At 42.0% G+C, this 27786-nt stretch overlaps 1 protein-coding gene across 1 annotated transcript in view; it reads right to left on the minus strand.

Moving 5' to 3' along the window:
- Window positions 1–24130, minus strand: part of HTR4 (5-hydroxytryptamine receptor 4) — a 215296-nt gene extending 191166 nt beyond the window's left edge. Inside the window, exon 1 of the mRNA XM_063120593.1 lies at window positions 24112–24130. The gene's annotated coding sequence lies outside the window, so the exon portion shown is untranslated. The remainder of the gene's footprint in view (window positions 1–24111) is intronic.
- Between the last annotated feature and the right edge of the window lie 3656 nt (window positions 24131–27786).

Raw genomic sequence — 27786 nt, forward strand, 5'->3', positions numbered from 1 at the left:
CCAACCCAGTCTAAACATAGGCCTTAGCTAGACCTAAGGATTATCCCAGGCAAATGGAGGGGATGCCTGCTCCCGGGATCCCCTGTGTGTCATTTGGATGCACAGGGTTGATCCTGGGACAATCCCAGGATATAGGCCTGGTCTAGCCATGGCCATAGAGACCCTTATTTGTATAGTACTTTACCACTTATTTCCAATGCAATATTTTGCACTATTTTATAAATTAAATATGAAATAATGAAGCAATAAAAATTGAAATACTTTGCACATATACCCAATTCCAATGCTATTTTAATTGCAAAGAAATTGGTTTTAAATCCAAATGCTCAAATACAGTGAATTTAGATAAAATTCTGAGAATTCCTTTCAGCATTGCTTAAGTTAATGTCAATTGGTCTCTTTTCCATACAGTTGCAACCTGATGACACAACAAGCTTATTAACCTGTTTGTTTAAAAGTTTTCACTTCTGTTTTTATATTACAAGCAATAAAACAACCCTGAAACTGTTGACACCTCCAGGAAATATGTTATTTAAAACCTACCATCTGTGCAACACTTATCTTAAATATGAAAATCAAGCTTTTGCAGTAGAGAAATCGTAAATTGCCCATAAGAGCCCCTTTCATCAGCTCATCCCATCTCAACTGCTGTCACTCATATGTCGAATGAACCATCCCATTGACCAAAACAGTGAACACGTTCCTGGAATTGCAGAGTTCATTTCATGTGCATGACTACTCATTCAACAGTTGTTACAAAGTTTTAAAACTGTAAAGTCAGAAGAGCATGGGAACAAAGATTGGAAATATAGAGAAAGCATGGACTAAAAGGTTCAGCATGGGCTAATGAGAATCAGAATTCAGGTAGAAGTCTCCAAACTGCTAGTAGTAGTTATGTTGCCAGGAATTCTGGCATTCCAACAAGGATCAGGTAACTATGTTAAATTACTAAATAGACATTTCACTCCAAAAGGGTTAGGGTGGACACATTGCACAAGGGCAGAGGTGTGTTACTTGAAGGCATGGTGAGCCAAGATCAATAGCCACTGCCTAGTTCCAGGAATAGGGATTGCCCTGATTGATATAGTAATTTCAATAGACTTCAGAAAGAACTGATAAGCAATACCAGCATACTGATCAAAGGAATACCATTCAGGAGATACGTGAAGTTCTAAATAATTGAGATCTATATGTTCCAGATAGGTCCAGGATCAGCACTATCATTAAAGAAGATTGAGACTAATTAAAGAAGACAGCTGTGGGTTAATTTGTTTTATTACCTCTTAAACACACACACACACACACACACACACACACACACACACACACACACACATATACCAGCCCTGTTCAGAAGACAACTTAAACCATGGCTTTAACCATGGTGAATACAGCAAAAAGCCCTTATTCCATGATTAAAGAGGTGGTTTAAGGTGTCTTCTGAACAGGGCCACCAAGAGGTGGGAATGCCCTTTGGATTCTCAGGTACCAAAATAACTTGCCCTTGCAGGTCCTATACTGGGACCATGCTAAAGGGTTTGTTTAAATGCAATAACTGCTAGGGAGATTCCAACACTAAATGCCACTCTTTCTGCTATGTGTGTTGGGGGTTGGGGGCATTGGCTCAGTGTTGCCACTAAAACCAAAGAAGGCAGGTCAACTCTGTGAGACTCAGTTGGGTGCAGTTTTATAATTTTTGTTTTACAAAATGAACACATGGGGGTTGCAAATCAAAGTGGAAATCTAGCAAAAGAGGAGGAATTTTAAACCTTTCTTTTCACAGTTTTTCTGGTGATAATCCCACACTCCCACAAGCTGCTTTTTGCTGAAAAAGGGGGTGGGGAAAAACACAGGTCTTTGCCCTAGCGAAGCAAAAAGAAGCTGGAGAGTTGTTTTATGTAAAACTGTCAGACAAAAGTGAAGGAGGCCACCACATGCGCACCCCAGTTTTTAGGTTGTAGCTGACATAGCAACATTTTGTGGAACAATAAATATTGGGGACAAACTAAATATTTAAAAATATTTATTGGGGACATGGCTGATCATCATGGGGTCTTGATTATCTTTAAAATAATAGATGAACTGCACTAGAGTTACCTAATGATTTCTGATAATTATGGTAACAATTTACCATAATTATGCCTTACATTCCACCCCATTCAATGCTTTGAATTGTAGTACATGTAAAAGGATTCTACTTTAGCCTCCAAATCGTCATGATGCACAAACCTTCAAGGGAAAAGATACTTTGGACAGCTCCTTCCTTCCCAACATTAAAAAAACCAGAACCTGCCCCACCAATAGATATCCCTTAACCTTTTAGTCTATGTTAATTTTCTTTTTCCCGTTTAATAGAGTAGTCCTTGCTTCTGTAATTGAGGAGAATTAGCCAGCAATATAACTCATAAGGGGATGATAGAATGGCATCTGGTAAAGGCAGAAACAACATGCTTCTATACAGAAAGAAGCAGTCAAATCTTTGGGTGGGGAGAAATAAGAAATACAATTATTTGAGATGAACTAATCCAATTTAGCCTGCCTCTTTTTTAAAAAAAACACCAAATTACTGCAGCCATATTTTGTCTGCTCCTCCCTCATGAGTCAAATTCTCATCAGAGACTGCACAGCAGTGACGGCTTCAGGCTTTTGAGGGCCCTTGGCCAAGATACTCTCAACAACAGGGTGACCATATGGAAAGGAGGACAAGGCTCCTGTACCTTTAACAGTTGTGTTGAAAGGGGAATTTCAGCAGTTGTATTGAAAAGGGAATTTCATAATGCAACAGCTGTTTAGTACTCATAGGTTGCAAAAAATTACAGGGGTACATCCAGCTTCATAACAACCAAACCCCCAAAATATATCCTCACATGCTATTCTTTGTTCAAATAAAAACCTAGGAACTAACTTTTTTAATGGCATAATTAATTATTGTAATTGTCTATAGCTACATACTGGAGGAAGAACCAAAAATTAATCTTGGCCAAGGAAAGAGAAATAGACTCTTGTCTGTTTCCCTGACTCTTGTTTTAATTATGGCCATAGTAATTGCTCCTGATTTATTTCATTAAATGCAAACAGGATTGCAGAGAATGAAAGGTAATTTTTAACATGAGCCACAACAGAGTTTAGAGAGAAGAGAAATAACATGAGGGGATGCTGCAAAGCTGAGCTGAAGGTTGCATTATAACTATACAAGTAGCTCACTTTTTTTTCTTTATAGCCACAGCAAGAATGCTTTGTACTTCAGGGCTCATTGGGTGTATACACAGTCTAATAAAAAGGCTTAAGAATCCTCTATGAAAGTTTTCATATTATCTATAATAAAGCCTGTACTAAAACATGGACAAAGCTTTAAAAATATAAATATTGTAATGGCTGGCTTTTTAAAATTTATACAAATATGCACCAGAACATACCACATTCCATGCAATCTCCCCCATCCGCAGTTAAGGGCATTTTGATCCTATAGAAGCTAACTATATTTCTGAACTTAGCATTTATCAGTCCTCCCAGTACATTTGCACTGAAGACCCATGTTTCAGAGAGTCCATCTATTAAGCACATTCATAGACTGTAGGTGAAGTGAGGCCTTCTGGTTTTATATTTTATCCTCTCACAGCTGCTTCTCTTATTTTATTGCAAACCACTTCTAAATCTCCAGAGTTTCAAAAGCAACTTGTTGAGCAGTATACAGGATTGGTAATAGGAGAGCCCTTTGCACATGCACCAGGGTGCATCTTTCAGCTCTAAACACCACAAAATTTCTTGCTGGATAAGACATATTAAAATACCTGCAAAGATATTTGTAAGTTTCCCATTTCATCATGGTAGGCAAGCATGATACAAAAAACACCTGGTAAATGGATTCAGTCTTTATTATGGCTACCAAGTACTTCTTGGATTAATGTTCATGTCAATGAATGGAAGTATCATAACCATCAACGTACAATATTAATCAACCTCCTATTTTCCAACCCCCTCTGAGCTGTACTCTGTAGACAGACAGTAACAGAACTCCAAATACCTACCAAAATAGAACATGTGCCCAACTATCATGAGAAAATATGGAAGTCAGTGCAAAGGCAGAGCTTGAATTATGGGGGGAAGGAGTCTCTGGCTGTGAACTGGACTGAGCTGGGGAACAAGTGTGAGGGTTGAGCTCCTGGAACTGTTTCTCCAGGAAAGCGTTTAAATGGGCCTTCCGTGTGGCGGGAAGAAGGGGTCAAAAGGACTGTACCATTTCAAATTTAGGCATGGATAAAGTCTCAGTGTTGCTTTCTCCCACAGTCAAATTCTTTAAATCTCAAGTTTTTCCCATCACATTTAGGAGGAGATACTTTGTTAAGTTCTTACAAAAAATGAACTGAATGAAATTCTCATCTGTCCATACTCAAACTGCATGCTTTGAATGCTCCCAAATGCAGAAAAACTTTGCAGCTACTAAAAAATAAAACAATCAGAGAGAGATTTGATTTGTTTGACTTTTAGGGGATTTTTAGTTTTATTTTAATCTGTTAGTGGCTTTGAAGGCCTTTGGAGCTTGTTTTGTAATGTGATGTTACACTGGCATTTAATTTTCAGCTCTGCTGTGTCTTGTTTAGATCTTTATGATTGCTTTAATTGTTATTATACTATTGTACTGCACTCAGACATCTGTTAAAGAGCAGCTTTAAGAACCCTAAAAGAAATAATGAAACCTACAAATTGCATTCCACCTCTTTTTGTCAAATCATTCCCCACCCCCCTAGCCTACCAATGACAGTAGTTAGTGGGGTCATCACAAAAGGCAAGGGGGCAGCCACCCCTCTGCCTCCTCCTGTAATTTATGCACAAACTACACAGATTTACCTCTAGTAAAGAAAAATTCAGAGGAAATTGAAAAGGAACTCTTCTCTTAAAAATCATTCTTTGCCAACCTTAATGTTGATGTCTCAAAATATTGCCTACCCACTTAAGACACTTTTGGATCAGAAGAAGTCCTGGGTCATTAACAACCCTAAAAACTGAGGGAAGGGGGAGGGAAGGGAAGCAGAGATCTTGTTCCAAGAACCACCAAAACAAAGACAAAAGGGCCATGTTTCCTTTGCTCCCGAGAACACTGCTTTGCAAACATCATCGGATATCAACTCCTCCTCCCCAGAAACTCCTTAGCTCTATAAACCCCTCCTTTTCCATCACACCAGTTCCAGAATCTGCAGAAAGCATGCCAGTCTCACCAGAGTACACACCACAGAAGCACTGCCAGTAAGAATTGCTCTCTTCCAGGCAGGCAGGGCCTAGAACACACATCTCCTTGTAGGGGGATTTCATTACTTAGTAGGCTTCAGTTCAGTGTTGGCAGAACATTTCATTACTACTCTTTGAACTGGGTCTTACTGGTTAGCCTTAGCCTTAGCCTTGGCTCCAGCTCTCATCATACACTGTCCCAGGTACTGATGTTGTCATTGTGTAACAGGAATATGAGCTTCTGAGAGAGCAGAGATGACGCTGCCAACAGGGCAGAAGAATCTACAGATTGGACTACAGGTACTCCATAGGCCTAATTCTCCTGCCATTGGGTAGTGTTCTTCAGTATTTATTTATTTTTATTTATTTATTGCATTTTTATACTGCCCAATAGCCGAAGCTCCCTGGGCAGTTCACAAAAATTAAAACTATTCAAAGTATAAACAAACAGTATAAAACATGTTATAAAATACAATATAAAAGCACAACAAGGATAAAATCAGCAGCAGTGCAGAAATACAAATTTAAATTCATAGACTGTTAAAATGCTGAGAAAATAAAAAGGTCTTCACCTGACGTCTGAAAGAATATAGCGTAGGTGCCAAGTGAACCTCCTTAGGGATCTCATTCCACAGCTGGGGTGCCACAGCAGAGAAGGCCATTCTCCTGGTAGCCACCTGCCTTACTTCCTTTGGCAAGGGCTCATGGAGAAGGGCCCCTGAGGATGACCTTAGGGTCTGGGCAGTTACATATGGGAGGAAGCATTCCTTCAGATAGCCTGGCCCCAAGCCATTTAGTAGACTTCTGCTGCAAACAGAATACCGTTCCTAATCTGTAGAGAGAATCTGTACCCTAAATTGTGCTGGGCCTGCAGGAGTTGGCAATGCAGATTAGTGCAGTTGCATAGTCCAACTTTTCACAGTCATGCTCTTTTCAGAAAAGCATCAAATTTACACCAAGTGGGGCAATACATAATGATCATTTTTAGACATTAATGGAAGTGATATTGCACATGAGCAGTAGATTGAAATAATCTCTCTGTGTGTGCATGGTGTAGCACACAGCAATTCATATGACAGCTCATAAAGTCATTAAACATACCAGGGTCACTTTGAGCAATCATACAATCATTAGAAATGGACATTATATATGTATACAAGTACCCAAACATTTGATATAATATGTCTATGTTAGCCATGCATAACATTGTACAGGTTCATAGAAGGCAGGAAGAAATCAGGATATATGTTATTAAACTGTATTCATTTTTAATTGAACAAACATCTGTGCTGATCAAGATAATTTCAAGTTAGCAAATGTAATTGCTGGAGAATTTTCCCTCTCAAGAGCACTTACAGCACTTCTGACATCTTTTCATATAGCCACAAGAAAACACCTCATAGCAAGCCTGGGAAGCTTCAAAGAGTGTTGTCCAGAGAGCCTCATTTAGTCTATCATTCATCAAAATCTAGACCCAACTTATAGAATCAGCATCTGACTCCAGACATGACCACCCTGCAACAATGTCCTCTTTACATGCTGTTTAAGGGGAGCTTGCCATGATATAAATCTTTCCAGAGTTCCTCTTTGCAAACAGCTTCTTTTGGGCCTTGTCCACATCAGTACAGATGTTTTGCAGTTGTAGAACAGTATGATAAATTTCTCAGTGGTATGCAAAGTTACATAAGGCAGAGCATTCCATAAACTATAGTAAGGGAGGCAGTGGTGGTGAAAATGTAAACAAAAGGAACCCAAAAGGTGACCACCGTAGAAACAAAATAAACCCAAGGAATTAAATCATCATTCAAAAATTATACACACTTATTTATACTAGAATAACTATTTTCAATCCAATACTAATACAAGTTACAACAATCAACTATCACATCAGTGTAGCATTTCATTACATATCAGCACAGCATTCAATTGTAGTTAACAATCATTTCAAACCAGATTTAAACAGTCATTGCATGGAAATCCGACCCATAGACATCAAACACTATCATCTAATCACATAAATAGTATATTAAGACCAAATTTAGTCAACAAGGTTGTTTCAAAGTATCTTCTTCAAAAACGTTGGTCTTCGTACTCACCAACAGGCAGTGGAAAGCTCACGCAATCTCCCTTTATTAAGTTTTTCAAGGTGAGACCATCTTCCAGTATTATACCAAAATCAGTAAACGTATTCTGCTTCGTCACATTGTTTTCTGTTTCTCAGCTGGTCACTGTTTCTTAGCTGAGAAACAGAAAACAATGTGACGAAGCAAAATACGTTTTACTGATTTTAAGTATAAATAAGTGTTAATAATTTTTGAATGATGATTTAATTCATTGGGTTTATTTTGTTTCTACAGTGGTCGCCTTTTTGTAGAATGCTTTTGTAGAGCATTCCATAAGGCTGTTATTTGTCCATGCCCAGCAAATGATGATACAATATCATCTGCTATAAATGCTTGGAACATTGGAAGAGAACATGATTTCTCAGGCCCAAGGCAAGTGATATTTCAAAAGCAGTCAGGTAACAGAAACCTTTCACCCATCCAAAAGCCAACCATAATTCATCTTCAGCTAGAAGTCTGTGCCACCATTAAATTCAAATCAACATCATTATCAAAAATACATAAGAGTATTTTGCATTGAGCAAATCCTCTGACATGTACTACATGCAGTAACATATGAAAGTCTGCCCCCTTATGGTTGCATGCTGCTGAGACACTAAAAACATGGAGAAAATTGTCTGACCAATTCAATGTATTCATAAAAGAACGGCTGATAGAAAGAACCGAACAAATTGATGACTTTAGAAGTTGCAACAAGTTAACATTATTTGGAAGGAAAATGACCCTGGTATCAAAGAAAGGAAAACAGCTTTCCTTGATTAAATAAGAGCTTGTTTCACAACAATACATTACATGCCAGACACAGGATAGGAATCTCATTGATTTCTTCCATCAGCTGTATTCTCCTTTACTGTCTGATAAAGGAAACCCTTCCAGTTTCCTGGTACAGGGACAGGTCCTACAACATCCCATCACGCTCCTTTGCCTTCTTTGCATTGTTTGTAGTTTTCAGCAAGAGTGCTATAAACCGGATTCTGCACCATTTCCCTACAGTGTGCTATGCCATGCTTACATAGAAATATTTCAAATAGCTGTGCATTTGCACACATGTGTAATATCACATGCCTCAATATTTGAAAATGATTATATGTTAGTCTACATAGGATGACAATGTGCTGCTTTTATGAAAAAGTGAATGACAAACTTGCTATGCTGTGAAAGATTGGTTTGCTGTGCTTCTCCACTAGACAGGCACTAGACAATCATTTTCCTCTGCTAAATCAGTAATTCCATGATGTTGTTTTACAGAGTATGCTCTGGACAGCCAGGCAATCCCTACCTACTTCTTTTTTCCTTCACAACTTAGCTATCCCATAAGCTATTATGACTTGTATCCAGGAGAGATGTTTCTCCAAAGCAAGTTGTCTATCTTTCTTTCAGATATGAAGTTGTAATATTCTAGCAATTTCCTCAAAGAGACAGCTTTGTCTGTGTATTGACTATTGGCCCATAGACAAAAGGGTTGGCTTACAACATTATTTCCCACTAAATCAAGAAACTTTTGGATGACCTCATTATAGATGGTGGCTATTTTGTTTTCATTTCCAGTATTTTCATCCTCTGCTATTATTTCAAGCCAGAACCAATTACCTAAACACCAAGGCCTGCCTGGCAGTAAATGAACTATCAACGATGTGGACAGAAGTACAGCGAAGTACATCTTCCTATGGGCACCTGATAAATTACTCACCTATGGAGTAATTGCATTATGAAAATGAGATGCACTGTCCTTTTAGACTTGTTTAGACCCAATTTGACAGTAACCCTGAAGTCGTTCAAGTTATGAACAATGTTGTAGAACTGAAGCAGCAGTGTTACTTTACTATTGTGCATGGCAAACACTCTTCCTTATTTGCCTTTGAGTTGTAAAATGACCCACAGATGTCTCAGACTGAAAGTAGCACCTACAGTTCTACTCCATTATATACTTGCAACACAGCCACTCACTAGGTAGAACTCCCATGTCCTTCTCAATCTCACAATACCAGGGCTCTAGTCCAACATCTTCATTTACAGTTTCACAAAAACTTACTGGCAAAAAAAATGCATCATCGGGCACACCTAAAAATGACTGATTCATTTAAATTATGCATTACTTGATCTTCACTCAAAGCTCTCAGAGCATTTTACAAATAAGAAAAATCATAATAATATAATGAAGAAAACAAATCAGAAGCTGGGTAATATTCCAACAAATTTAAGTGATTCTAACTCTTGGCATAAAAATATGGCAAAGCTGTCATGAGCAGCTTAAGACCCATTTGTTTAGACAGGCTTCCCCTAAAGTATGACTCGAGCTATATATCTTTTTTTATCAGTGTGTATTTTATATCCAACTTTTATATATTGCTTTATGGATTTTTGTGTTTTACGCTGTACATCACTTTGTTATTCTTTACATTAAGTAGTACATAAATTTGAAAAATAAATAAGTTTTAACAGGCTGAAAGACTAAATGAAAACCCTCAAGAAGTCAGTTCAGATTGTTGATCATATCAAGATGTTGTTGTCAATGACACTGAAAAACATACACAAAATGTACAAATATGCAAGTCTATCTCCTTCAGCAAAGGAGACAAACTGAGTTGCTTAGTATTTCCCATAGGAAGGTAGTATAGATCTGAACCTCCTAATCCTGTGTGAAAGTGATGCAAATTGCATTCATTGCTTAGGGGTATCATCCATAAAAGTGCTGCTTATGCATCATCTTCAGCAGGAGGATGTAAGGAATTTCATTTAATTTAGTCACCACACGCTGATTAAAGAAGAGACCAAAATTGGTGTGCCACAGTTATGTGCTACCTGCCAGCTAACATCCTTCTCTCTCCCACACTATAGTGCACAAGTAGTTAAGTGCTGGCACCAACGTGATAGAGTGTATTGCTCTTCCAAATGTTCCTTTTGTCTGTAACGGTGTGCAGAGCACGTAGCCAGAGGGCACCAGAACAACATCATGCAGCTGTGCTGCAAAGCTATTCTTTCCTAGGATTTAATTGGTGCTTTGCCTCCAATCAACAACAAAAACGGAGCAATCCCCAACTCCATAACACTGAGACCTTACAAAATGCCAAGCAAATAAACAGAAGGCAAGCAGTGCTCAGCCATTAGCGGGATCCACACAGATAAAGTCTCTGAGATGAGGGATGTCTGAATAGTGCTAGAATGTGCAGATATCTGGTTGAACATACAGTTCTGGGAGATGGGTAGAGCAGAGATGTTATGGTGTAGCAGCACCTAAGCAGCATCCCAGCTTCAAATTGATCATGCATTGTCTTCTCTCAACAGTCAGGTTCCACTAATTCTGAAGCTTGTATATTTAACTTGGCTTTTTTTAAAAGTCAAGAGAAGCTAGAACTCAGCGTATACTATCACGTTTGATATGTACCAAAGTTCAGTGAGTTCCCACTAAATCAAAACAGGGGTGCTTCCTAATTCAAGTGCCAGGTCTTTAAAAATATCTTCTTCACTGACCTCCAAAAAGGCCTGTCCTTTGCTTTCCCTCCATCACCTTCCTTTGTCACCACACCATTACATATACTGCAACTGCAGAAAATGAACTAAAGGATGTGGAATGAAAGGAATAGTAAAGAAGTGGCAGCATTTTCTGACAAATGAGAATAGTCAAAAAAGATGAAATAAAACCACACTGCAAAGGCCTGGCCATCAGTGCAACATTCTTCTCTTTTCTGTGCAAACAACAGGCATATAGATTTGGCTAGGGTGAGCAGTGGTAGCAGTGGCATCTAGGAATGCATCATGGCTCATTATCACATGTAAGACTACATAACAATTCTCTTAAAGCAGTGACAATCTAACAGGTCATTTGCTGTTCACTTTAATATCCTTGAGATAAACAAATGTCATAGAGTTTCACATGAGTGGGATGCTCTCTGACAGCTGCCTCCCACGAGGAGTACAAAAGTTTCAGAGTGAAGAGTTTTCCTAAGCTTTGAGAGTCTCAATCAATTCTACACCATGTAGACTACATTTTCCTACAGAAAATATGGCTGCTGATCAACCTGAAGCTGTAGCTCTGGCCTTTTACCACACAATGGAGGAGTGAGGCATGACGACCTCAGGAAGAGAGGCGTCGCGCCTGCCATTTTAAAAAAATTCTTAAAGTGACGGCAGCGCATGAATGCTCGTGCGCTGAAGGTAAATGTTTTTTTAAATTTAATTTGGTTTCCCAACTCACCCACTCACCCTAACCCCGATGGGCACAGCGCTTCTGAGGAGCGCTGCACCCCGTGCGTGGCTCCCAGCTCCATGTGAGTAATCGCGCAGAGCGGGGTCAAGCCGTAGAAACGGGCCACACGTTCCACGGTCTCGGGCTTAGCCTGGGACCACGGAAAAAGTCGGCCCAAGGGAGGGCTCTATCCCGGGGCAAGGGAGGGGTGATCCCTCCCTGATCCTGGGATCCCCTGTGCGTCATGTGGACGCACAGGGATGATCCCGGGGTTCACCCTGGGATATAGCCTGGTTTAGCTAAGGCCTCCGCTGCAGGTCTGAATGAATAGTTTTGGCTCTACATTTTTTGACAGGTCAAGTCACCTCATTTACAGTTTCTTACTACACATCTGTATACAGTTCCTTACTATACATCTTACTATACTTCTGTCTAGATCATAGAATGGTGACAATGTCCCTCACTGGGTAAAGAAAGAAAGCTAGGATCTGCCATTACATCAACTTTGGGTGCAAATAATTTTTCTGCCATGTTCCTGTCAGACTATAACTATTCAGTCTACAAAATGTTATACCTCTGTGCTTAGTGGCCCGCTGAAGATAAGATTCCTATATGCATTCATAGAAACCCTACTCCATGGCAACTCCTATTAATTGCTTAATTTTAATGGATTCTATAGCATGCAGAGCACATTTTCCCCACAAGAATATATCGTTGCTACTCAACCATAAGCTATAGCTCTGCTTCAGGTTTAGGAGTGTGCAGTGTCGGCTACAGAACAAGGGCTCTATATTCAGAGCAACTGCAAATAAAGAAATTTGAAATTGTCATTGTAGGCCCCCAAATGTTTGGGGCCAGGGGGCACATTTGGAATTTTGGGAATATGTCATATGTCTCCCCCAAATGGCCTCTGTGGTGGGCACAGCCACTCTCAGACACAAACATTTCCAGAGGGGAAACGGACAAGGCTAAAAGAAAAATATCTGGCCCAAGATACTGAAAGTTGGATCTGAGCTAAACACTTGGGTGACCATATTTGGGAAAAACAAAAAAGAGGGAAGTGGCTTTCCGGGGGACCTCTGGAAAGTATGTCATTCCCCCCCCACTCACCAACTTAAAGACCCTGATTGGAGCAGAGGAGGGGAAAATGTGTCATTCCTGCCCCCATCCCCTCCCCCCCCCACTGCTCCAATCGGCACCTTTAAGGCCCCAATTGGAGGAATGCAGGGATAGTGGGAAGGCGTCCTTTCCAGGGCCTCCGGAGAGTGCATCATTCCCCCCACCACATTAAATGGCAGTCACCATTAGCATGGCAAGGGGGAATTACATGCTTTCTGGAGAACCCACAAAGCGTGCTTTCCCTTCCTCCACTCCAATCAGGGCCTTAAAGACCCCAATTGGAGGGGAAAGCATGTTATTCCTATCCACCCACCCACCCACTGCTCCAATCAGGGCCTTTTCTATAATGTCCAGGAATGATACGTTTTCCCCTTGAAGGCCCCAATTGGAGCAGTGGGGGGGGGGAAATATGTGCCTCTAGAAAGCACATCATTCCACCCCACCCTGCCATGCTAATGGTGGCCTTAAAGCAGGAAGTGTGTCATTCCAGGACATTATAGAAAATTACAGAAAATCTCCCCCAACACCCAGGATAGAACAAAAACCAGGACAAATCTTGGGAAATCCTAACTATTGGTCACCCTACTACACTCTTTTTCATCCCACAGTTTTCTGCTTGAACACCCATTTCACAGAGGGCCAACTGATGAGCTCAGAGATGACTGACTTGGGCAAGAAACTGAGTACAAAGGAGAGATGTGATCTGGGTTACAAGTACCAAATTATGTATTTGCCCCCACAAAGTAGAAAGGAATATCATATAGGCAACAGAGGCATTTTTGGAAATAAAGCTGGTGCTGGAGGCTGGTGTGTACCATGACAGTCTCCTAGTTCTGCTTTTTCTTTTCTTTTTAAACTTTACAGAATTGGGAGGGGCAGAAAACCTGGCAGGAGCCAACCCTCCACCCCACCCCTGCACACACACAGCTGCAACTGCATATACATTGCATATACCAAATAAAATGCCTTGCCCAGTCACACAGAATAACCAAGGGAAAATTCTACCTACAGTGTTGCTTAGGGAATAGCCGATTCTGACTGCCGATGGAGACTGCAGCTTTTCAATCAACACGACCTGTGCTGAAACTTCACTTTGTAGGATTCTGTGTGCACTGCCTTTCTTCTATGCTCTTTAGCATAGGTGCCTAAGGGCACAACTACATGTTAAAAGATGAACACAAGATTCACATTGCTATCTGCTATCATTACTCTAACTTGGAGGGCATTTGCACAGGAGAATCAGTGGGTGATGGGGGAATGCTTGACCCTTCCCCTGCCCACTTACCTCTCCCACAAATGCTCTTACTCACAACTATTTTTCATTGCTCCCCATCCCCAACTTCCAGTTGGACATCAAAACTGGAAGTAAGTCAGGGTGTGTGTAGGGGGGTACAGCCTGGTGATGGGGATTTGCAGAGTTAATATTGTAGTAGTGACGTGTCTAAAGAGATTTCCTATCTTTAAGGGGGGAAAGATAAATATTTGTCCCTCTAATACTTTATCTATGTATTCATTGGTCTTGGTTATATTTGGAAGGTCTCAAAGAGCAATTTAAATTCATCTAATCTCACATGAAATGGTCTATCTTGTTCCTAATTCCCAAGCCATTAGTACAATTCAAACCAACAAATAGTGCTACAGAACATGGCTTTTTGTTACAAGTGTTATATTAGAGATTCCCATTTAGACAAGGCCAAAAACAAGAGACCTAAAATAATGACAGTGCTAAACAATCAACCTATTAGAACATCATTCTGTGGTTCCATGAAACCAGATGTGTCTGAACCCCCCAATGTTTTATTATGAAAACCACTGCAGCAGTAAAAATAGTGTTTGATTCACAGCATTTCAATAAACACTTACTCAGCAAACATTTAACATTTATTGGATCCATATGAAATCCAGTGCATGAAGCAATCCATGGACTGACCATTTAATACCTGCTCAATAAATCTTTCCCACATGTATCATTGCAACTTCTTGCCCAAGAAAAGCTTGCTCATGCATATATTTCCAGGAGCACACTCTTAGTAGTTTTAGTCCAGTCTCTGCATAATAGTTAATTTTTACTTAGGGATGCAGAAACAATCCTGGGGCTTGATTTTAGAAGACTATTTTCAAGTTGCTATTCAGTTTACAGATTTATTTGTGACACTGGGCAAGTCACTTTCTTTCAGTTTCAGTTTTGCCTCTGTAGAAGAGTAATGTATGTAACTCACATTAAAAGTCTACATAAATCACAAATACTAGATTTACCAATGAGAAAGATGGCTTGTTTTTATTTGAGACTTTCTGCACCTAACCAAGAGCAAATTAAAAACAGTGAGATTGACAGCAGCGGGGGGAAACTTATACAGTGGAAGATGCTCTATTGTACAATCAAGTAGCTATTAAGTCCTATTTATAACTATTCATGGCCTCTACGGACATGGCAAGACAAGATTTGACGAGGTGTAGCACATGGGCTCAAATTCAGTGCCAGGAGAGGGGAAGGGGTGCTTACCTGGCTACGTCGCGGTCTGGGCAGCGGCATCAACTGCAGCCTATTTCCGGCCTGAGGCCTGGGCCACAGTTGAAGCCACGGCCCGGACCATGATGGACAATGGAGCCAGGTAAGTGGGGGTGAAGGAGGGGGGCTTACCTGGCTCCGCCGTCCCCACCGCCACGGTCCATGTGGCAGCGGAGCCAGGTAAGGGGGGAGGTGGGCTTATTCGGCCCCCATTTTGTCCCCCCTTCCACACTTACTTGCCTCTGCCATCCGCCACGGAGGTAAGTAAGTGGGGAAGGGGGGCAAAATGGGGGCTGAATATTGATCTGGACCTCCAGATCTCGCTCCAGATCCAGTTCCAGATCGGATCTGGGGAGGTTCGGATTGACCCGAACCGGTTCAGGCCCGATCCGGAAGGTCCTAAAAATCATTCAGTTGCTAAACTGAACTCTTCTTAAAATGCCTCAAACCTATCCACTTGAGATTTCACTTGGGCCAGCCATTGCAAAACATATAAAATTGAAAGTTAATAAAAATGAATAAGCATTGCAAAGGTAACTTAGCGAACGTGGCCACAGCAGCTAGGTAAGTAAATACATTTCTTGACCCTTGTTCAGCCTGCACATACGTTAATTCTCTACCCTGTTGAATTGCAGAAGTTGCTATAAACTCTATCTCTTCTTGCAGCTAATACTGTTACTACAGCATGCCAATCATACGAGGGCCTAAACTTTGTTGCCACCAGCTATAGCATTAGTTTTATACAGGATCAAGTTTGGGATGATTTGGAAGCCAGTCAAGTTTCGGATGATTTGGAAGTATGTATGACAATGTGCATTGCACGCAGCCATTTGCTAATTTCAAGCAGAACTGTGGAAATGTAAGTAGTTCCTATTTATGCACAGAGATGGAGGGTTCCATAGAGAAAAGTTGCACAAGAGGATGACTCTTGTGTCAACAGATGGAAGCATAAAGTGCTCTAATACAAACCAGATGAAATACTGAGCCCAATCCAAAACCACTAAAAATCAAGGTAGAAAACCACTTCATAGCAGCACAATCAACAACTGCAATTCTGCTTGGGATTGTTTAACATCTTCCACATGCTGTGTAATACATCCTTGCGTCTTGCAATAACATCATATCACCTTTCAGTTTGTTTGTTTTTTAAAGTCTTATGATACGATGAGACAAAAATAGAACAGAGAAGGATTAAAAAATTCACCAATGTGGGAAAACTGCACCCTTGCCCTAATGCTGGATCCCCAACACAATGCCCATGGACACCACTGTGGCCACGGACACTTCCCTGGATGCCTGCCAGGTTCCACATTTACATTTTTGGGCCTCAACAATTGAAACTCATACACTAAAATGGATCAGATGGTACTCTGGGCACCTCTACTAATGGAACTGATGTTAATTCCCCCACTTTCAGGTCACCATCCTCCTGCCCACTTGAGAAAACCAAAAGCAAACATGTCATCCACCCACATACATTGGACGGATGACATGTTAAGAAAACCCCATGGTTGTCATTGACTCATGGTGGCCATGAAGTTCTGAGTCACCCTGGATCCAGCAGTCTGAGTATGGAATTTGAGATGTCAACACCAAATCCGAGACCACCTCTGTCAGATCAATTAAGGAGACTGATGCGTAAAAGGATGGACAGTACACCAGCAGAATCCCTAATCTGTTGCAGGTACCAAACACAAAGTACATGCACTCAAGATCAGCACTCAAATGAACAGGAAGCCTAGAGAGGGAGGCAGAATTCCTACAAACCACACTAACCCACCTACCCCCAACCCTCAAGTTGGGGTTAGTGCTGCACTAAGCACTCAGTAGGGCACAGCAGGGGAGACTAACCCCACCCAGTTCCCCCACCCAGGTCTCTGTAATATAGATCAGGTCTGTAATACATACCATGGATAAGGGAGTTAGTTTTGGACTGACCTGGCATGTAGCAGCAGCACCAGACCCAAAGGCATGCTGGTAAGGCAGCCAGGAACCATCTGGCTGGAGAAAAAACCAGAAGAGGACATAGGTGTAAGGTCTCTGGCCCCTCCTTCCCTTCTCAATAAGAGGATAGTTTGGGCAGGGCCTATTAATGCCCTAGACCTGCAAATATGAAAGAGGCATTCAGGACTGGCATCTTTTGGGAGGGGTATTTGTTTAAAGATGCTAAAGCTTGGGGATTTGATTATTTTCCCCTAGCTCCATGTCTGTGAATCTTATATGCACTTACCTTGGAGTAAGCCCCGTTGAACTCAATGGGACTTAGTTTCAAGTAAACATGCATAGGATTGCACTGCACATTTGAGACATTTCAGCCTAATCTACACCTACCACCATGTCCCAACAGAGGAGGGGAAATTGCAAGGTTTCCCACTTCAGTGATCGTCCCTCATGGGGCACACGCAAGGGAAGTTTCCCGTGAGTAAAGGAGAGTCATTGCAGTAGAACGCCCCATGTTGGCACTTCCAAATGTGTATCGGCAGAAGAGGGAGGGACTGGGCACAGAATTATTATTAATAATAATAACTCCTTTGAGGTATGCACCAGCACAAATATACAGAAATACAGTGGGGATAGGTACCGTGTCGAAGATGCTCTCCTGGGCATCGATATGTTTGTGTTAAAAAAATTAAAATACACACGGTTGGCACCAAAAGACGCTGATAACCAATCAAAAACTGTGGTAAAGATGGTGGACGCCCACTCCTGCACACATCGAAACTGCTGGACATGCCCTTGATGGTGGGTTGGCTGTTCGCCAAGCTGGGAGCTCACGCGAACAGCAACATCTTTGGAAAGGGGGGGGCACACGAGATGCGGACTTCATGATAGTAGCGAGAGAGATGGAAAAAATATGACAAAAACAGTCAGCGATATTCCTGAATAACTGAGGGGTCATCCCAAGATCACCGTGGGAGTAGGTGAATGTTATGTGGCACGTACGGATGACCTCGATACTATTCTGGAATAAGCGGCTGGTGTAGACAAGGCGGTTGAAGAAACATAGAGCACACTGTGATTCTGTGGTGCTGAACTGCTTAATAGGTATCCCCTTGCTACCGCAACACCTAATCATAGTTCAAGATGAGTGCTGATTACATTTTCCATTATTTTCAATAATTGTTTGCCTAATTATATAAAACTGGCTAAGCCCAATTTGTCTTCTTTCAAATTAATTTGCTTTCCACTGCACATTACTGGATGTGTCGCCCACTGTTACTTGTGTGTCTGCAACCACTCTTATTCATTTAGGGTTATTTTCTCATTTTAATGAAATTATTTGGTTTAACAATAAGGCTAATGGAATTACATAATGTGACCAGATTAGAAGCAGCTGCACTGAAAGAATGCAATCTACTCCAGCTTTCTCCTCCTCCTCTTCCTCCTCCTCCACTACCACCACCACCACCAGAGTGTCTATTCCAGGTTAAAAAGTATCTTCTTCAGAGGGAGAGGAGAAGACCTGATGTTTTCCTTTCCCCCACTCTCACCCTACCCCAACAAGTGAAAAATTTACAATCAACTGCTGATCTATAAATGTCTTCTTGAACAGAATAGTTCTATGAATGACTTCCATAATAAAACTAGCAATAATCCCACATGACCAAAAGAGCAATAGTTTGCAGCAACAAACGAATACAGTTATCCTTTCATGTGCCTGAATCAGGTTTTTCACTAACAGGCAGTTAGGAACCTAGTAACTTCTGAGCATGTCTCCCTAGTTTCTAAAATAATCAAGGGAACATCACTTTGAAATGCAATACAAACTTTCTGTAAAGCATCAAAAGATAGCTTGTACATAATGGGTAATGCAATCTTTGCAAGTACAATGAAGACTAGGTGGTCAAAATGGTCCTTGAGCAAGGTTAGGATCAGAATATTGGATGAATACCAAGAAGATTTGGTGCAGGTAGAGCAGGGGAGGGAGCAGTAAGAATGATGCCACACACCATAACTGACGTGTGCATAATATTGACAAGCTTCAGAGTAGGGACAGGAGTTCAAAAGTGAATCCTCTCTAGTTTGAAAATCAAGCTTTGTATAATCCAAATTCAAATCTCCTTGGATTTCACTTCAGCTAGTACATATGTTTGGTCCATCCCAAACTGGTTCATTCACTTACCTACCTCCAACACCTATCTTCCAGTATCTATGGTGAATAGGATGACGGTGGGAAAGAGGATGCAAAAATCCTTAGTCCTTTCTTAAGTACAGAAAGCCCTTGCAAACTACAAGTCCAACCAAATCTTTGCAATGGGTGCATCCTATTGGTAAGGCTTTGGGGCATAATGAAACGCAAAGGAGTTGCCCTCCTTTGCGAGTGCTGCATACATGATTTCTCCCTGCCACTGCTGTGGGGCAGGGCAAAGGAAAATGGGATACAGGCGGGAGGAGGGAAGTGGGATATAAGGGTATCAGGTATATCGGAGGACTGGCAAGGGAAGCATTTCAAACAGCATATTTTTTTCCTAAGATTACACAGAATGCTTAGAGGGAGGGTGGAATGGAAAGACTCTGAATAAGCCCATCCTAATTTGATATGAAGGGGGAATTCACTTATCTTTATTTATGTCCAATTCTTTGACAAAACCATCAATAATTTAAAGCTAAGTAAAGAAATTGCAAGATGAACAGATATTTATTTAAAACAGAAGTTCATTCAGGCATTTTTCTACATGATGTCCTGACGGCATTCCCATTATAAGCCTAGCCTAATAAAAGAAAGAGCTGAGCATGAGTTTATGAGGGGGAAGGGGAATCCATACCTGGTGTTTTCAACTTGCAATGGTTTGTCAATATTAGCTAAAGGCTGACTAATTCCAGCATTGTACAAACTGTACTCATCCCCTCTTCCTTGGCATTTCACAGCCTAGTACCCAATGCAGGACTCTCCATCTCCATTAGAGACTCTGAGACTGCACATCATCAGCCAATTCTGTGAACTGGATTTGGAGGATTTCTGTTAGCTTCAGAACATTACCACCAGTCCCAGAATCCTTACCAAGGCCATTAAACAGCCCCCACATTTCCCTGGAACCATCATCACTGTTAGAACCAGCATGATGTAGTGGTTAGGATGTTGGATTGGGCCTAAGGAGATCCAGGTTCTAGTCCCCCCCTCTGTTTGAAAAAACAACAACCAAATACCCACACAAAAAATAAAAAGTATAAAAAATGTGAGGACAGCCATCACACATTTTCCTATTACACAATCTTCAGGATAACTATCTGTGCACTAAGTTGCTCCCTTTCTGTGTCTCCCTTGCATTTTCCTCTGCTAACTGACCGTTCCATGTATCATAAAAGCTGCTATATACAATGAACTTAATTTCTATCTGGCTCACATGCATATTGACTGTATTTGGCAAAAGGCCTGTTCACATGATCAAAATAAGACTGCGGATCTTTTGATTCAGCTATTACATTAAACAGACATTGACCTGGTTCACACAAATAAAATAAGCCACTGTGGCTTATTTAAATCATGGGGCACACTGGGCACAATTTCCGCAATCCCCACCCAAGCATGGCTTGTCGTGTTGTCCAAACCCAGGTGGCAAGACTGTTTGGAGGGGAAAACAACCCTCCAATAAATCTACAACAAACAATAAGCTATTGAACCAATAGCTGCCCAGGTTCAGATAACACAAGCCATGCCTCGGCAGTGACATGTTCTGCAATTTATTTTGATCAGGAGAACCAATGTCTGGTGTGACAGCTGAATGGAAAGATCTGAGCTTGGGCTCCTAAATTCCCAAATCATTAATTCACTGGGTAGCCTTGGTTAAAATTACTCTGAGCCTCAGTGCTCCCATCTACAAAATGGGACTAATGATTCCCTACCTCAAAGGTTATATGTGGGTTTATTAAAAGAAAGAAAGAAAGAAAGAAAGAAAGAAAGAAAGAAAGAAGCACATTTGTAGCTTGCTGTGTAGTTATGATTGAAAGACAAAATTGTATACATTACTTAGCTTTTGTTTAGCCACAACCCATGAAAGGGGCAAGTAAGCTTTCCTGTACCATCTGTCCACACCACCACGCATGCTCTGAGATGGTACAGTGGGGGAAAAGCTATGTTAAAACAAATACACACACACACACACACACACACACACACACACACTAAAAACTAGGTATCACTCTTTTCTCACAGGAGAATCCCCCGCGATGAAGAAACAGGGCTTGATTTGAGTTCAGCAGCTGCGATAGGAGTAGACAGAAAGAACAGCAGCTAAATGTTTATGATCTTAAATTGCACTGATTTGAAAGCATTCAACTGCAATGTTTTTATTTGCTTGTTTTTTGTTTTAGAAATGATTGCAGAACCCTACTTGGATAAGAGAGTTCAAATGTATCAAATGTCTCCTTACTACTAGCAATAGCCAAAGAAAATGAAGCATGACATGCAAAAAAATAATAATGTTTAAGCCTTCAAGCATCTACCAATCCACAGAAATAGACTAATACAAACAGAGCTCTACAGAACACTGATTCCTGGAAGATATCCAAAAATGTTCTTCTGATTCCATTTGTCTCTGATTGGTAGCTTGATAAAGAAATGCTTCCCTTTTACCAAACTCATGTGTCATCAAAATGTCACTAATATTAACAGACTCATTGCTATAGGAAGGAGTTGACAAAAAGAATACTCACTGCAGATTTGCATTGTAACACACACAAAAGTGGTTCTTTGTAATAGTTGAATGTCTATGTGCTCAGCCGGACACCTATAGTAACCATGTATGCAGAGAAATGATGCATTCAAAACCAAATTGTATGCATTCACCTGGTCTTAAAATGTGGTTTGAAAATAGTTAATGCATTCGCTTGTGTAGCACAGTGACTCTACTGATATTCGTCATGGATGAAAACTAGATTAAAGCTGTACACTTTTAATAAAAGTGCAGTAAAAAATTTTTACCGGAAATAAGACTACAAATTGCAAAGTGATAGTGTATAGCTTGCAAAAAACAATTGTCCTTTTCAGAGTATGAGACAACTTTTATTCATATATATATTTGCATCACGAATCCATACTTGTAACACAAAGTGTGAAGGAAACTGCTCTCAAATCTTGTGATAATAAAGTGCTCTCTAAATATTTTTAAACACAAAGACTTTTACTTACACATTAGCCTATGTGGTCCAGAATGTTATTGTCTCTGGAATGCAACAACTGTTGATGGAATGTTTTGAAACAAGGCAATGAAGCTAACGTGTGCATGTTGAACGTTTAAGTTCAATACTTATTTTTCTTGCACCCATAGATTGGTATGCCCCACCCCAACACACAAACACACACCTTTTGTACTTAAAACAAATCAGAACTGTGAACACTGAAACTTATTTACTCTACTGCAATCTAATTCCGGATAGATCCATGAAAACACAATCCCTCTCCATTCACACCAAACAGGCTTATGGCACCTTAAAGACTAACAAGTTTATTCTAGCATAAGCTTTTGTAAACACTGGGTTGTTGTTTCCAATGTTAGGCTAACTTAAGTCCCACATATTACAATGAATTTACTGTAAGTAAACCCCACATATTGATTTACTCTAACTTAAATCCCATGTATGGCAGTGGATTAACTCTAAGTAATCTAACATGGGTTACAACCCATTGCCCACTTCATAAGATCTACTGAATGAAGCAGATAGTATCTAAAAAGCTTATGCCAGGAAAAAAAAAATTAGCCTTTAAGGTGCCTCAACACTCTTGACAGTTTTTGCTGCAAAAGACTGACATGGCTATAGCCCTCTAGAAATTACTCCATTAACATGTTTCATTCTTATTTTTCTACCCACAGCACAGGAAACCTCAAGGCCATTCAAGATCCTAGAAGCGTATAGGATGAGAGGGTGGTAATTTCATTGAAAGTTTCCCATGACAACTTTTCCAAGCTTGGGACCTCTTTAGATTTAGTTCCCTAAACCTAGATCCCCTGCCACCTCATGAATCTCCATTTCTCATTCATCACCTGCCCATCCCTTCTCTCTAGACCAAACATCTCAGTTTCTGCTGAGAGTGTAGGAATTTGCTTCCTCCACCTTGGTCCCTACATACCTCCCCTTGCTTCCTAAATTAACATCAGCTGCTACTATTTATGCTTTATCTATTCTTCTATGCTTTATCTATTCTTTTTGGCTGCTGCCACCATATATCTACGAACGATTCATTATGCAATATGGAGAAATATATAAAGGGGCCATAACTTCTTTAGGAAGAAGTTCTCCCACATACATACACAATTATCTATTTGCGCACCTGGGACATCACTTGTCAATACTTCTCCTTTGATCCAATAAGAAATTAAAGAAGGAAATAAAACACGAACAAAACTATGTTCAAAGTTTTGTCTCAGGTTCAAAGTTTGTCTGTTTTCACACCTCCAAATACACGCAGGAATACTAGGCTTCCACAGCAGGAAACTTTTGCATTTGACGTTTTCCTGACCTAGCTCATACTCTCGGTACTTTCTATTACAGTTCTATCCTAGTCTGAATTATTCCCCCCTGGGGTAGCTCCTATCTTTGACCACACTTTTTTCCAATACGTAGGCAGCAACTGTGTTCGAGTCCTCTAGGCTAGTGAATCACCCCCAGCATTGTAGAACAACCAAAAGTAATGGGTGTACAAACATGCCACGCAGTAGAAACACAGGTTTGTTTAATAGTTACTGGGAAAGCCTCTGAGCCATGGCTTCATCTGAGCCCTATTTTAAACGTCAGGGCATAGGGTAATGAGAGAGTGCCTCTGAACACACACAGAGTACATTCTCCCCTCTAGAAAGCCAAAGCCTGTCCTCCTCTAAGATGAGCCGGAGGGGGTGCATTTCTTTATGAACTTGGGAGCGCAAGTGTTTAGAAGTAAATCAATTTATTCGAAATAATGGGGGGGGTAGTTTAAATTATTTAAGTATCCCACAAGTCATCCTGTAGCTTACCATTGCAGGGAAGGAAGCCCGGGTGCCCACAGCATGGTCCGTTCCAGCTGCCCTTCCTTACGTGGCTGGCTGCATCTTTGCTGTTGCGGCTGGTCGCGGTGGTGGCAGCGGGCAGAGGCAAGCGGCGCGCGCCGGAGCAGGGCTGGCGAGCGGCACGCGCTGCGTCGACCCTGCGCTCTGACTGCCGCCTGTTCAAACTTCCTCACTCGCGAGCGCTCCTGAGGCGGGAGACGAGCCCGTCAGAGCCGCGGCGCTGCTGTCTGACAAGACACTTTTCACTCCTCGGCGAAGTTACTGTCCCGGGAGGAGGGTGAGGTGAAGGGAGAGAGAGAGAGACGCTCGCACCGAGCAGACACCGAATGCGCTCTCTCGAACGCGCACACGAGCTCCCCGCTTGGCCAGCTCAGCTACTGCCCTGCCTGAGGGGCTGCCGGCGTTCCCTCCTCCTCCCGCTGCCTTTCTGAAGTAGGAAACGCGCTGCCTGCTTTTCGACCGACGCGGCCATCGCAGGAGGCTCGCGGCCAATCAGAGCGGGCTCGCTGCGCCGCTCGCCTTTCCTCAGCTCTTGAACAAAAGAGGCGGCGGAGGAGGAGGAGGAGGAGGAAGAAGAAGAAGAACCGGTGGGAGCCGAGCAGGGAACGCGGCGCCTTCGCTTCTACTCAGGCCACCAGCAGCTGCAGGTCCCCCCCCCCCCTTCTCGAGGGAGGAAAAGGACGAGTGTGTGCTCCCCACTCGCCTCTTCTTGCTGCGCTTTCGGGGCCAAGGCGAAGCACTCCGCCACCAGCCCACCCCGCTAGAGTGTGCAAAAGAGCGGAGTAGTGTCTTCTAGCGCGAGTAGCCGAAAGGCGGTCGAAAAATGCGGACGGCGACGGCGCTGGGCAATGCCGCGAAGCGCCTCGGGCTCCTCCGCAAACCTGCAATAACTGCCAACAGGTGATGGGTCTTTTTCCGGGCCAGTCAGCAGTGGCGCCCGCTCTCCAGTCACACAGCCGCGCTGCAAACTGGTCCCTCCGGCCAAACGACCGCCCTGCCCCGCTCGGTGCCATGAATGGCCTCACCGAGCAGGAACAATTGCAACAGGTGCTGCTGCTGCTGCTTCTCACAGCACAGTGCTGCAGCCCCGGGGAAAGCAGAGCTCCTTCCTGCCGCCTGGCCAGGAACGGCACGCGATCCTATGCAGGTTGACTCCAACGCGGTTGTGTTCACTGCGGCGTCCTTCCGGATAAAGTGTGCACAGTGTGGCAGCCGGTGGTGTCCTGGTAAATGCCGAAGTGCAGGCGCTCATCATGACAGTCCCCCACGCGCCCAAGGGCAGGCCAAAAATGTAGGTAGCTGCAGTGCAGGCTGGTGGCTCCGATTTTGGTGGGCTGTTAATCTCGGTTTCAGTCACAACCAGCCAAAACGCTAAAGGAGCTATCCAAGGTGCTTAAACTTGTCCCCTCAATAGGTTCAGCACCTCGGATACCTCCTTAGCATTCTGGCTGGTTCTGACTGATACCCAGCAAGAATAGATTCATGGCCCCACCGAAATTGGAGCCTCCACTGGGAAGCTGTATTAATGTATTACACGGCTTGGGACCACAATACCTGATGGAACTCCTCTCCCAACATGAACCTACCCATACACTGCGCTCAACATCTAAGGTCCTCCTCAGAGTGCCTGCTCGGAGGATGGCAACAAGGGAGAGGGCCTTTTCGGTGGTGGCCCCCCGACTGTGTAATGATCTCTCTGATGAGGCTCACCTGGCGCCAACACTGTTATCTTTCAGGTGCCAGGTAAAGACTTTTCGCTTCTCCCAGGCATTTAACAGCATTCAACAATGCTAAGTTTGTTTTTTAACTGACCCCAGAACTGCTGTTTTATAAATGGATACTGTTGTTTTTATACTGTTGTTTTTATGTTTCTGATGGTTTTAAAATTTTTCTTACTTTTCAATGTTTACTGTTTTAACTTTTGTGAACCACCCAGACAGCTTCAGCTGTGGGGCAGTATATAAATGTAATAAATATATAAAATAAAATAAATCCATATCAACAAACCAGGTCTAGCACTTTTCACCTCCACCAAGGGCAGGTCTTTTGTCAAGCTAAGGGGTCTTCATTGCCCATTCCACCCCAAGGTACCTTCAAAATACTTTGCATTGCAACAGGGAACAGTATCTTGTTGCTGAGGAGATGCATTTTGTCCATAAGGGTTGCAGCTAAGCTTGAAGGAAAAGGGAATTATGTGCATGGAGGTGGGGCAGGGGAAGAGCAGGTATCCTCAGGGTCCCTTCTAATTAAAAAGTGCTGGTGTCACATCCCTACAAGCCTTGGCTCCACTACACTCCTGGGGGCAGCCTAAACAAGAGGACTGTTGAAAGTCAGGTCTTGGCAACTCAGGCCAGGTCTACACCAAAGCCAAAGGCAGGGGCAGAACCAAGGATAATCATGCAAAATATTCTTTGTATAGAAAAGGATTTAATGAAGGTAGCCTATGTGTTTCGGACAAAAAACGTCCTTCCTCAGGGCTATTTAAAAAGGTTTTTACAGTTGTCTGCTCAATGAAATCAGAAGCCTATGATTTCATTGAGCAGACAAATGTAAAGACCTTTTTGAATAGCCCTGAGGAAGGACGTTTTTTGTCTGAAATGCGTAGGCTACCTTTATTTAATCCTTTTCTATACAAAGAATATTTTGCAAGATTATCTTTGATTCCGCCCCTGCCTTCGGCTTGTTTTCTCACTCCCTCATGGGGTTTCCCTTCTCTTCCTGCACAGGTCTACACCAAGCAGGATATGACACTTTGAAAACGATTTGAAACCAGTATGTGGAGTGTGTCCTGGGCCCCAACAGTTGTCACTACTGATATAAACCATTTTAAAGCAGTCGTGTAGATCCTGCTTCATATTCTTATGGGCAAAGACTAATGCCATTTTCCATATTAAATATATGCCAAGGGTGTCATTACTTAAAGCCTAGGGCTATAGTAAACAGGGTTTGGATGAGTGATCTATCAAAAGTGGTTTTCACCTAAAATCAGCTCTGAGTGTTTTGTTTTCAGAGATTGAAACTCTTCAGTTAATACTACATTTAAGTGAATGTGGCAATAGCTTCAGTTATTCGTCGTTTGCTCTGTTCTGTATAACCTGGGTATCGTAGCAGTACAATTCCCTAGAAAACTCACACTTTTCTCCTAGGAGGAGATGCACAGTATCTGTTTAAGAAGAAAGAGACCTCATGAGAGACAAGTGCTTTAAGAGAGAGACTTACTTTGATGCCTACTGTTTAGAGCAGTGGCTCTGTGCCAAGGTATAAATACAGACAGTTTGGAATTCTAAATCTCAATTTGTTGAGAACGTCACTATAATTTCTGTTACGTAATTCATTCTTCATTGGAGGGTGTCAGCTCTCTAATAAACTCTGTGGCTGTTCTGGACCATATGCCTTCATTTGCAGGCTCCTTGTCTTTGCTTGTCTAGGTCTCCATCTCATTCCCTGGGAGGCTTTTGGGTGGTCGGGAGTTTTTACCCCTATATATTCCCTCCACCTACAGTTCCATCATATGTTGGGCTAAGCAGCATGTGTGGTCCCAAGAAAACCAAGATTCCACTGGTGGGCTTTTTTACATCCTGATCCTACCCAGGTGTATTTAGCTATAGGTACAATCAATTTCAACAAGACTTGCTTTTGAAT

This window comes from Elgaria multicarinata, chromosome 3 (assembly GCF_023053635.1).
Source record: "Elgaria multicarinata webbii isolate HBS135686 ecotype San Diego chromosome 3, rElgMul1.1.pri, whole genome shotgun sequence".
NCBI classification, from domain to species: Eukaryota; Metazoa; Chordata; class Lepidosauria; order Squamata; family Anguidae; genus Elgaria; species Elgaria multicarinata.